Here is a 12,454-nt window from a genome sequence, read left to right on the forward strand (position 1 = left end):
AAGCCAAATTGTTGCAGATTTCATTTTTAGATGAGCAAAGGTGAAAGTATGAACCTGAGTGATTTCCAAGCATATGCAAGTAGCAAGTCATCATTTGTCTGTAAAGGAATACAATTTGGATAGATTTCCAGCAAAATCTTGATGTGAGACAAGCCTGGCTGCAGCACATGGATAAACATCCCAGGGTGGCCCGATGGGGCAGAGGATAGCTGGGCAAGTCAGGGCTCTGGTCTAGACACTACTAAAATCAGCTTGGCAATGCTTTGTTTGACTTGGATGTAGTTAAAAATCCTGCAGTGGGTGGTTCTGAAAATAAAAATCCACTTAAACCATCTGGCCTTTTAGTATGCAAAATATAAAACAATTTGCCTTGTTTCATTTCCACATCTTTCCTTTCTGATGGCTCTCATAGCTGTTTGCTGTTTGCTGGCATTCTTATATCAGAAAAACATAGAGGATAATGGAGTTCCTTCTATCAATAGATGTTGATAGCAAAGCTATTCAAGGCATAATGCATTTTGACAGCTAGAGAGAGATTACAAACACACACATACACACACACACACACACACACACACACTCCACTCCACACACATATGCACAAACACTCCTTACTCATCCCTAGACATGCCCATACAAACACCATATACACATGAATATATATATCAAACCCTCTAAACATACATACGAACACACTACATGCATACACATACACCACACTCTCCCGTGTACCATCCCTCCATAGCCCACATACACACATGCATCATACCCTCCACACAGAAACACACAGTATAATATACCTCCCACACATGCACAGACATATATATATATATATATATATATATATATATATATATATATATATATATATATATATACACACCTCCCACATAGCTACACACATATTCCACACTTTCCCATACGTATATATACATACACTATGCCTTTCAAATAAAGATACACACCACACACAAACATACCACACACAGACTGCACACTCCATACACACATACCCTGTACCCTCACACATATACATATCATACCCTTTGCACATACACACCCCATACATATACACATTCCAACACACCCCACAAAACATACCTCTCTATACACACTCATTCGCACATACCTCATACCCTACACACACATAAACCCTCAACCTATACATACAGAAACATCCCATACCTCCCAAACATATTCACAGACACCTGTACATACTCCCAATGTCCTACACACACACATACACACACACACACACACACACACACACCACAACCAATACTTTCAGTCTTCTTTTTTATCACCAGTTCTATTTTTGAAATGAGGTTATTTATGGGTGAAACTTAGTGCTCCAGTGGCTAGATTTTAAGGTTTCAAAAGCTGGCAAACCATTATGTAACCTACTCAAATAATAAATCTTTTACAATGGCAAACAGCCAGTGATAAAGTGACAACCGTGCAGAACAAGAAAATGAATTCAGGTGCATTCATATTTAATCGTTGTAAACCTCAATGGCTGTGGAATTGAATGCTAAATATAGTTAATCTAATTTGCCAGACAATCTCTTTCTTTATGGCAATCCATTGTTTCTCAAAAAATTAAATAAATATTACACACATTTTGGATAGCATTTTTCCTTTGTTAAATATGTTTACAGAAACACCAAAGTAATGATTAGCAATATAGTGAAGGAAGATGGAATATGAAATTAAGGAATTAGACATTTTAAAATTTCAGTCAAATTCATCATGTAATCTGGGATATATCTTGGCTCATATATGTAAAAATCTTAGCCATGCCACTCCTAGGCAGCTATCTGAGCATCATAAACCAGGATATGATAAGGACGCCTGTAAATCCATGATCATTGCTGCACTATTCACAATAGCCAAAATATGGAAGCAACCCAGATGCCCCATAATAGATGAGTGGATTAAAAAAATGTGGTACCTATATACAATGGAATTTTACATAGCTATTAGAAAGAATAAAATGATGCCATTTGCAGGGAAATGGATGGAACTAGAACAAATCATGTTAAATGAGATAAGCCAAGATCAGAGAGACAAATGTTATATGTTCTCCATGATATGCAGAAGTTAGATCTAGAACTCAATGAGAGTTCTAGATACTCACATACTAGAAAATTCTAGATACTCACATACAGTGAGACCAAAAGAGGATAGTCTTAGGAGAAAGTCACAAAGATGCAATACCCAAACGCCTCTTCATATGTATATAAGATACATACTGACTGAAATGAACTACAAATATGTGGAAACAAAGGACTTTTTTCTTTTTCTGATGACTCTGTATTCTTTACCTTAGTCACTTTCACATCTGGGGGAAGTTGGGGAGAAGGCACAGAATCGCAGGAAAAAGGTGAAAAAGTACGGCAGGGAACTGAACATTGATCAAAGTGAACTATGCAACTCATGGGTGGAGATGGGGGGAAGGAATGGGAGAGAAGGAGGGAACAGATGATACTATGCAAAAGGAAATTACTTATTATCTGACATTTGTAAAGGTACCCCCACTGTATATCACCTCCAAAACAACAATAAAGTAAATTAGAAAAATATATCCAATATAGTAATACTTAAACAATTATAGTTTTAAATGACATTATCAATTTACAAAATAGTTATGGGCCAGGTACAGTGGTGCATGCCTGTAATTCCAGGAATTCAGTAGGTAGAATTCAGGAGATTGCTGTTTGAGCCACCCTGACATAGTTATCACAAACCCCATCTTAACAAAGAAGCCAGGAATAGCGCTTTATATCTGTTGTCCCAGCTACAGAAAGACATAAGTAGAAGGGACTGTGGCTCCAAGCAAGTAATGAGATCATACCTAAAGAAGTAACTTAAAGCAGAAAGGGCTAGAAGTAAGAATACATGAATAGGGATACAGGTGGACCCATTGCAACAATGAGATGAACAAGACATTATGTTGAAAAACAAACTTTAAAACTTTGGCGAGGGGTTGAGGGGAGGGTGGGAGATGGGAAGGGATGGGAAGGGGAAACAAAGGAGGAGGCAACAATGCTTGATAAGAAATATACTCATTACCTTGCTCATGTAATTGTAGCCCTTTTGTACAGTATTTTCACAATAAAAAAATGAAAAAAAGAATGCATGGAAGAATGCCTGCCTATCAAACATAGGGTCCCAAGTTCAAACCCCAGTAATGCCTCCACAAAAAACAAGATGTCAGCTACTAGTTATTGCTGAAGCAATGAGAAAATATACATTGTTAATAAAGGTATCAAATAGAAACTTTTTGGAATATTTGATAATAACTATAAAAATATTTTAAATATTCTTTGACCCAGAAATTCTAACTTCTTATTCAATTTTATAATTGGAATGGTTTAAAAAGATATATGCATGCACAGACATGCATATTTACACCATAGCAACATTATTTATTTCAGAGTAAATAACATATGTTCATCCAAAGCATGTGATGGTACAAAGAGAGAAAAACAATTAAATTAATATTTATTAATTTATTAATAATGTATTAATTTAGTAATGATTGTAGTTCTGAAAGAAGGACATCCACAGGGTGTCTAAGAATTTGTGCATGCATGTGTGTGTGCTTGTGTGAGTGTGCATGTGTGAATGAGTGTGCATGTATGTGCATGCATGTATGTGTTTGTGTGTGTGCGTGTATATGCATTGTGCATGTGTGCTAGTATGCATGTATGTGCTTGTGTGAGTGTGCATGTGTGAATGAGTGTGCATGTATGTGCATGCATGTGTGTGCTTTGTGAGTGTGTATGTGAATGAGTGTGCATGTGTGTGCATGCATGTGTGTGCTTTGTGAGTGTGTGTGAATGAGTGTACATGTATATGCATGCATGTGTGTGCTTTGTGAGTGTGTGTGTACATGCATGTATGCATGTGTGCTAGTATGCATGTGTGTGCTTGTGTGAGTGTGCGTGTGTGAATGAGTGTGCATGCATGTGTGAGTGTGCATGTATATGCATGTGTGCATGTGTGCTAGTATGCAAGTGTGTGCTTGTGTGAGTGTGCGTGTGTGAATGAGTGTGCATGCATGTGCATGCGTGTGTGAGTGTGCATGTATATGCATGTGTGCATGTGTGCTAGTATGCATGTGTGTGCTTGTGTGAGTGTGCGTGTGTGAATGAGTGTGCATGCATGTGTGTGCTTATGTGAGTGTGTGAGTGTGCATGCCTGTGCATGTGTGCATGTGTGCTCATTTGCATGTGCATGCTTGTGTGAGTGTGTGTGAATGAGTGGGCATGTATGTGCATGCATGTGTGAGTGTGTGAGTGTGCATGTATATGCATGTGTGCATGTGGGCTAGTATTCATGTGTGTGCTTGTGTGAGTGTGCATGTGTGGTGTGTGTACCGATGTGTGTGAGAATATGCCAGGTGAACAGGAGAAAGAATGGCAGCTCATGGAAGCCGGGTGATGAGTTCCTGAGCCCTCCTCTTCTCAATCACTCTACTTTTGTTCATGCTGGAAAAATTTTACAGGATACATTTTAGTAGTGGAGGATGAGTACTGGGGTTTGAACCTGGGACTTCCACTTGGTAAGCTCATGCTCTTCGAATGAGCCATGCCTCCAGACCTTTTTCCCCATCTGGTTATTTGAGGATGTTCTTTTTTAATTTATTTATTGGGGTTTGGGGAGCGTGGCAAGAAATGGTTAAAAAGAAAAAAAAGAGCTTCCTGCTTTAAAGAGTTTTCCCAGAGGAGATTCATTTTTATTATGATGAACATGGATGGACACTTTTCTCTGGTTTTCATAACAAATTGAATTAAAGGTAATAGGCATAATATGTGTCTTACTGAAAACTAGTGCATTTATTGGCCAAATCAGTGTTCTTTGTGGTTTTTTGATTTTTTTTTTTTTTTTTTTTTTTATGGGGCCTGAACTCTGGGCCTGGGCGCTGTCCCTCAGCTCTTCAGCTCAAGGCTAGCGCTCTACCACTTGAGCCACAGTGCTACTTTCAGCTTTTTTTTTTCTGCTTATGGGGTACTGAGGAATCGAACCTAGGGCCTCATGTATGCAAGGCAAGCACTCTTCCACTGAGCCACCTTCCCAGCTCTTCTTTTGTGTTCTTATTAATGTGTGAAAGGAACTGGCATTTGGCTTCAAGAATAAATGAAAAGGAATCAAATTCAACTTGTCTTTGATTGGTATCTGGACTAATTACTAAAGAATTATTCAGCAACACTGGCTTTCCATATTTAAATGTCCAGTGAAACTATGATTAATTAAGACTGTTGATTCTAAGAACTATGACACCAGAGATTTAGGGAAGCATTTTGTCTAAATGCCAAGTTCAGAGTAAAACATCAATAATCTTTACCTCATCTTGCAATATCCATAAATAAAATAGATGTAGAGGATACAAATTATATAAACTTTAAATAAAAAGTGCACTTAGAACTCATAAGTATTTTTCATTCAATTTGTCACTTATTCTAGTTCAATAAAATGCTCATAAGGAAAATAATCACTTACTAATTGTCTTAAGACAGCGTAAGTTGACTTACATTGCTGCTTTAAGAACCTTTGCCGAACAAAACAATAACGACTGATCAACTTCCCTGGTTTAAACTTAGCCATTTGTCTTGAAATATGTTACTTTTTAAGTTGAATATCTATATGATGCCTTGAAAAGCCAAAGCAGAAAGTAAAATCACAGCCAGCCAGAAACTTCATCAACACGTCTAGACAGACGTTTACTTGTAGCTTTGGGTATCCAAAACCTTCTTGCCACACATTGCACAGATGCCCTTTTTGTAGGCAAGCCCCGGCAATAATGAGAACCTGGTTGGTGTACAGAACTTTTACAAATTCTGCAAGTGGAGAATTTGTTCTTTCCATATGGACCAAATCTTGCTTTCTTTGAAGTCAAAACTTTATTTTCATTCAGTTTTCCTCTGCCACTTTCTTTTTTTTTGGTGGTGGTGGGGGGGCGGTCGTGAGGCCTGAATTCTGGGCCTGGGCACTGTCCCTCAGCTCTTCAGCTCAAGGCTAGCACTCTACCTCTTGAGCCACAGCACCACTTTCGGCTTTTTTCTTTTTGCTTATGTGGTGCTGAGGAATCAAACCCAGAGCCTCAGGCATGCAAGGCAAGTGCTCTACCACTGAGCCAACTTCCCAGCCCTCCTCTGCCACTTTCGGTGATATTCCTTGTACCATCCTTCCTTGTATCAGGAGTGAGAACAGTACCAAGTGTCTTTTCACATTTTTTGCACACCATGCTCCCACCCACAGTTTCTGCCTCAGCAACAGCAACTGAGGATAAGTTCTTATGAGCCATGATGTCCCTACTTGTAAGCTTTCTCTCATCCTTTGCTGGGATCATAGGCATGTACCAACTTACTTAGTTTTCTCTGTGTGGAGGAGCCTCAAAGACTTTTCTATTGGGTTGGGGACTAATGTTCTTTCTAAGCAAGGCTAAAGGCACACTTGACTGATTGCAAAGGCACAATGTCAAGAATTTCTAGGTGACCATGGTTACTTAGGTGAGGTGCAGAGGCATGAGCAGGAAAACAGTGGCCCTGGCTTTTATCCTTGACCCATATCCAATATCAAAAATAAGAAAAAAAGCTAGATTGCTCAAGAATGTGAGCTTAAGACTGTTATGTTCAGCTTAAGGTTATTCTTCTACTAATATGGTTAATCCACTACACTTCACCTGTTCTGTAAAATTGCCTGAGAGATAACTAAGGGCCTTGGTCCTGCGAGATGGAATGCCCACTGATTCCCCCACCCTGATTTCCTCCCTCCCTCCCTCTTCCTTTCCTTCCTCCCTTTCTTTCTTCTTTCTTTCTTTCCCTCCCTCCCTCCCTCCCTTCCTTCCTTCCTTCCTTCCTTCCTTCCTTCCTTTCCTTCCTTCCTTCCTCTTTCCTTTATTGCTTGCTTTTTCATACTATGCCATCTCCCTTCTAGGTACCTGATCACCCTCGATACTGTTGGACTGATATCAAATGGTGAATCTTTCAATCCTGGCCTCTTACAGAGTTTGTAATAACAGCTCTGCACTACTGTATTCAGAAATGAGTTGTGAGGGAGTCTCATGAGCTTTGAGGCTTGGGTCGGCCTGAACAATGATCTTCCTGTTCTACCTCCCAAGTAACCAAGATTACAGGTGTGAGTCACCAGTTCCTGGCTTAGTGCTTTTTTTCCCCCATACACAACTCTACACACTTTTTGAAATCACATTTTGCGAGATAGAAGTGTAGATGATTGCTTCCTGGTTTTGCTTGTCAGTAACCACGTATAACTAGGTAAAACTTTTTACAGCAAAAATTAGATCTTCAGAAGATCATGCCAGGCTCTTAGCTTCCCTGATCCTAAAATTCATCATGTGGTTGGCAGCTCTACTTCCTTTCTGACCTCTTGCCTTGAAAAGCTAACTCCCCCTTAAGGGTAGATGGGCATAGTAGATTGTACCTCAGAAAACCTTTGGCTCAGCATCAGTCTCTGCTGATGTCAAGATATCTTAACACCTATTGCCCATCTCCTGCTGATTCAATTCTTGCTATTACTCAGAACCAATACTTAATCCTGGTGGTGGCCTCGAGCTATTCTCGCTCTTGTCAGTACACAGTTTGGTTTATGTTTATGTCCACATAGGACATACACAGGCCTACTACTCCTTGCCTTAGTTAAGCTATTTGTCTCACAGTTATCCTCACACGTAACTTCTGATGATGCTCTCCTCTGCCCTTTGCTCACCAGGTTCTGGAATACCCTCGTTTTCATTTTGCTAGTACTCTTCACACGTGCGTTTTGCAGTGCTACTTGTTCTCATTGGTTCTATCTCCTGTCTAAACCACTTTTCCCCATAGACAGTAATATGTCCTGCTGCTCCCTAACAAAGAGACGAATCCTGGCAGAGAAAGGAAAACCAAGATGTCGCAGTTGTGAATGGCAAGTCTAGAGTTTTGCAGCATCTCTGTAATCCCAGAAATGTAATACTTGATTTGAGGAAAGGTTTGACTCTGAACTCAAACTTTGGATTGGTTGTTTGGTACTTATGAAACCTATGAAGTTGTCTCAGTATTCTCATTGATAAATGGGAGTAATATTAGTGCCAAGGGGAAAAAATTAATAAATTTACTTACAGAAAGCCCTTAAAGCAATATCTGACTTACAAGACTAGTGAAATAATATGTTTTAATACCAGCACTAATATTCATTTTTAACTCATCTGACAAAACAGTAACTACTGAAAATAATTTGTGGGAAAAATTAACAATGAGAACTACATAACAGAATAACAAAAGCCAAAAAATGCTGTGTTGAATGAATGTGGGGATTGATTCCCTTCTTCAATAAATACTGTGTTTCTTCAGCAGCCACTAAGCTAAATACTGAGCTTGTGAAAGAGAAGATAGATGAAGCCTTTGCTCCTATGGCACTTCCTGTATTAACTGAGTTTCCATTTGAGCTGATGAATGGATGCATCAACAGCTTTGTGAATGCCAGCCAGTGGGATTCTAACCTTTACTCTGAAGTGGCTTTCTCTTTGCCAGATAAGTAAAGCCAGATCTTGGAATGTTCAATTATTTTGAGAAATTGTATCTCTCTGCTTTGTGGCCTTGAAAGGTGATTCATGATTGTACATTTATGAATCATGTTAAAGGTTACACCTTTGTTTTCTAAAATATGATCCCATTTTAATAATATAATACATTTAATAAAACTTCATCACCAAATACAGTATCAGCTCTGATAAAATATTCATGTGTTTTGCTTAATTTTTATATCAGTTAATTCATTTTATTATGTGTATTCTTTATTTTATTTTATTTTTTTTTTTGGGGGGGGGGGTCCGGTCATGGGCCTGAACTCTGGGCCTGGGCGCTGTCCCTCAGCTCTTCAGCTCAAGGCTAGCACTCTACCACTTGAGCCACAGCACCACTTCCGGCTTTTTTTTCTGTTTATGTGGTGCTGAGGAATCAAATCCAGGGCCTCATGCATGCAAGGCAAGCACTCTACCACTGAGCCATCTTCCTAGCCCTTATTATGGGTATTCTATGCTTTATAATAAGTAAGGATATAATAAAGCTGGCTGACAAACATTGAAAATGATGTAAAAGAACACAGTACAATATCAAAAGAAATCTAATTCCCTTAGAAAAACACTGTCAATCCTTTGTGATTATCTCTACATAATTTTTCTTAGGAAAGACTGCATATAATTTTGTATAAAGTCACATCTACAAAATTACCTTTTGCAGTATGAAGCAACTTTACCAAGTTCCATGGATTAGGTCTTGGATCTTTGGGGACCATTATTCAGCCACTAGATTCCACGGATTGCTTTCCCTAGCCTTCATAATCAGGCCCAGTGTCCTTTCTCTCACGTGCTAGGACTTAGGAACCTTGAATGTGGTTTAAGAGCAAGAGGACCATGTAGCAAATAGTAAGGACATTCATTAACTGCTCATTGAAACTTTGCTGCCTCTCCCTACTGACTCTAAAAATGAGTATAGAAAGGCCAATGTGTGTAGGTAGAATTATTGATTAGTATTCTTATGGAAATGTATCAGGATAAAAGATAAATAGCAGACACTGAAAAGTGCAGTATTTCCCAGAAACCAAATTAGGCTCCATAATGTAATCTCTACCAATAAACAAAGCCCACATATCCATGTGTGCATTGAAAAATTAAATATCTATTGTTTCTTTCTAGAGAAAAATCTTGTATATCTAGGTATCTAATAAAGCCTCAAACAGGAAGAATAAAGGTTAAAGTAAATGGAAACAGTGGGAAAGATCTCAGCAGAAAGGATTTAAAAGTGTTTCCTTATCTAAAAGGAAAATTTAGATCTTGTGAGAAATGAAAATACTGTACTTATGAAATGAAAGAGTGATATGATTTTTTCAAATATTAGGAGTAGAAAAAAATTGAAAGCAAATTTATGATAGTTAAATGTAAAAGAGAAACCCAATAATAACTTTAAAGGAAAAGTGGAAAGTTGAGGAAAACTCTCAGAAAAGAAAACTAGAATATTAAATTTCTAGGCCTTGGAACATTGAGCACTTAGAATTCCATCAGGATGACTAGAGATCAGAAAGAAAGCATCATCAGAGGAAACACTGAAAAATTCTAAGCTGAAAAATAGGAATTTTCACATTTCGCAGTGCTTGAGGTGTGCTGATCTGCTGAAGAACACAGGGTAAGGAAGGACGCTGGGTATAAAACGCTCATAGAAATATTCAATTGCGGGGCTGGGAAGGTGGCTCAGTGGTAGAACGCTTGCCTTGCATGCCTGAGGCCCTGGGTTCGATTCCTCAGCACCACATAAGCAAAAAGAAAAAAGCCGGAAGTGGCACTGTGGCTTAAGTGGTAGAGCGCTAGCCTTGAGCTGAAGAGCTGAGGGATAGCACCCAGGCCCAGAGTTCAGGCCCCATGACTGCCCCTCCCCCCCCAAAAAAAATAAATAAAAAACATATTCAATTGCTACATAAGGTTGGAAAATTGTATGGTGGAGAGATAATTTTGGGGGGGCTATGAATACAGTCTTTTGGGTGAAGCAAGATATTGGTAATGCAGCTATCAAAACCAAGAAACATAACTCAGTTGTATACATAGTTACTCCCTGATTCTGTAACCCTAATTCTATCTTAATAGTATACCTGTTGAAAACACTTCCTGAAGCTCAAGTGTAAGAGGGAAGTAGTTGGGAAGTTGTTGACAAAACGAATTTCCAAATAATCTTCCTTTAAATTACTCTGGGTCCTGTCTCACCTACCACCTAGCTCAAGCCTCAGACGGATTCTTCATTTCTTTGGCACTATTGGCACTTTGAGCCAGGTACCTTTATGGTAGGGGATTCCTCTGTGTATTACAGAATGCCTACCAGCATTCTTGCTTGCACTCCACTGCAGGATAGCAGCACCCTCCCTTACTTCTTTACTTATTCTGTCCAACCTAACATCACCCTCAGTTCTAAGATTTTTTTTAATTTAAAAAAAATATTTATTTTATTTTATTTTATTGTAAAGATACTGTACAGAGGGTTACAGTTACATGACTAAGGTAATGAGTACATTTCTTGTCAGGCATTGTTACCTCCTCCTTTTCTATAAAAAATGATCACCATATTTCTAGGAATATTTACCAATTCTTTAATGTAAAAACCAATTTTTTTGATCCTTTGTAGTTCAGATCCTGTTTTCCTCTTTTTTTTTGGGGGGGGGGGGTAACCTCTTTATTTCAGTTAATTATGTCTTCCTGAAATCTATTTCATATAGAATTTATGGGTGCGTTGTAATTTAAGCTATCTATGATTAAGCAGTGTGGCGGGGTTTATCATTGGTGATGGTTAATATTGATTATTAGCTCAATAGAACGTGGGAGATTCCTAGGAGATTCACAAAGCACACTCCCATGCAGGGGTAAGGATATTTCCAGAGACAATTGGCTCATGGGAGCTCTGATCAGTTTTTTAACTCACTGATGGATCCCAATTTGAATAAACAGTTGAGAGGTAGCAGAATTATAGAAAGTTAGGCCTGGCTGGAGGAAGTACAATGCTGGCATATCTCACCTCTTCCTGTTACTCTGATACTTCCTGGCTCCATGGGGTGAGCAGCCTTGCTCTAGCACAATCTCCTCCAGCTTGCCTTCATCCCAGGCCCTCATCCCTTTCATCTTGGAAATGATGATGAATTCTTTGGGAGGACAATGTAGATGGAGGAAGCAGCAGGTGCCAGGAAAGGAGAATTAAATTCACCTACATTCTAAAATCTGTCAATCATACAGTGGAGAAAACTTATAAGAGATAATGTCTGTTTACAGCCAGGAACCCAATCTTTTGGGTGGGGCAAGATATTGGTAATGTAGCTATCAGAACCAAGAATCATAACTCAGTTATCTCCATAAAGATGGTCTGATTTTGTAAATACAATTCTATCTTAACAATATGCCTGTTGAAAAGCACTTTCTGAAAAAACGTGCAGGTTCCATGAAAGGAGAATTAAATTCGTGTGCAGTGGAGCAAGTCAGTGGAGCAAGCCAGCCTTGGACTGCAATCTCTTAAATGAGGAGCCAAAATATAGCCTTCTTCTTTTTAAGTGATTCTCTCAGGTGTTTGTCACAGTGACCAACAAAACCACCACCACTAACAACAATGCATACACAAATGGTAGCTGGAAATCAATTTCCCTGACTATTTTAAAGGTATTACTACAATTTTTAGCTTCTAGTATATCTGCTGAGAAGTTTGATGCCATCCTGACTTCCTAAATGCAGCTTGTTTTTATCTTCTCTTTGTAACTAGTGTTATGGAATTTGGCAGTGATTTATTTTTCCTCACAAGTCTTACAGGACATTGTGCTGATGGCTAGTCCCGTCAATGTGAAAATTCCTATTTTTTTCTTGACCTATTCATCTACTGAGGGGCATCTGGGTTGGTTTCACATCTTAGCTATCGACACACACACAATT

At 38.8% G+C, this 12,454-nt stretch overlaps 1 pseudogene; it reads right to left on the reverse strand.

Moving 5' to 3' along the window:
- Positions 1–5,714: 5,714 nt before the first annotated feature.
- Positions 5,715–6,250, reverse strand: LOC122121562 (annotated as a pseudogene).
- Positions 6,251–12,454: the final 6,204 nt, after the last annotated feature.

The sequence above is a fragment of the Dipodomys spectabilis genome, unplaced genomic scaffold, assembly GCF_019054845.1.
Source record: "Dipodomys spectabilis isolate Male_0828 unplaced genomic scaffold, ASM1905484v1 ptg000190l, whole genome shotgun sequence".
Classification (NCBI taxonomy): domain Eukaryota; kingdom Metazoa; phylum Chordata; class Mammalia; order Rodentia; family Heteromyidae; genus Dipodomys; species Dipodomys spectabilis.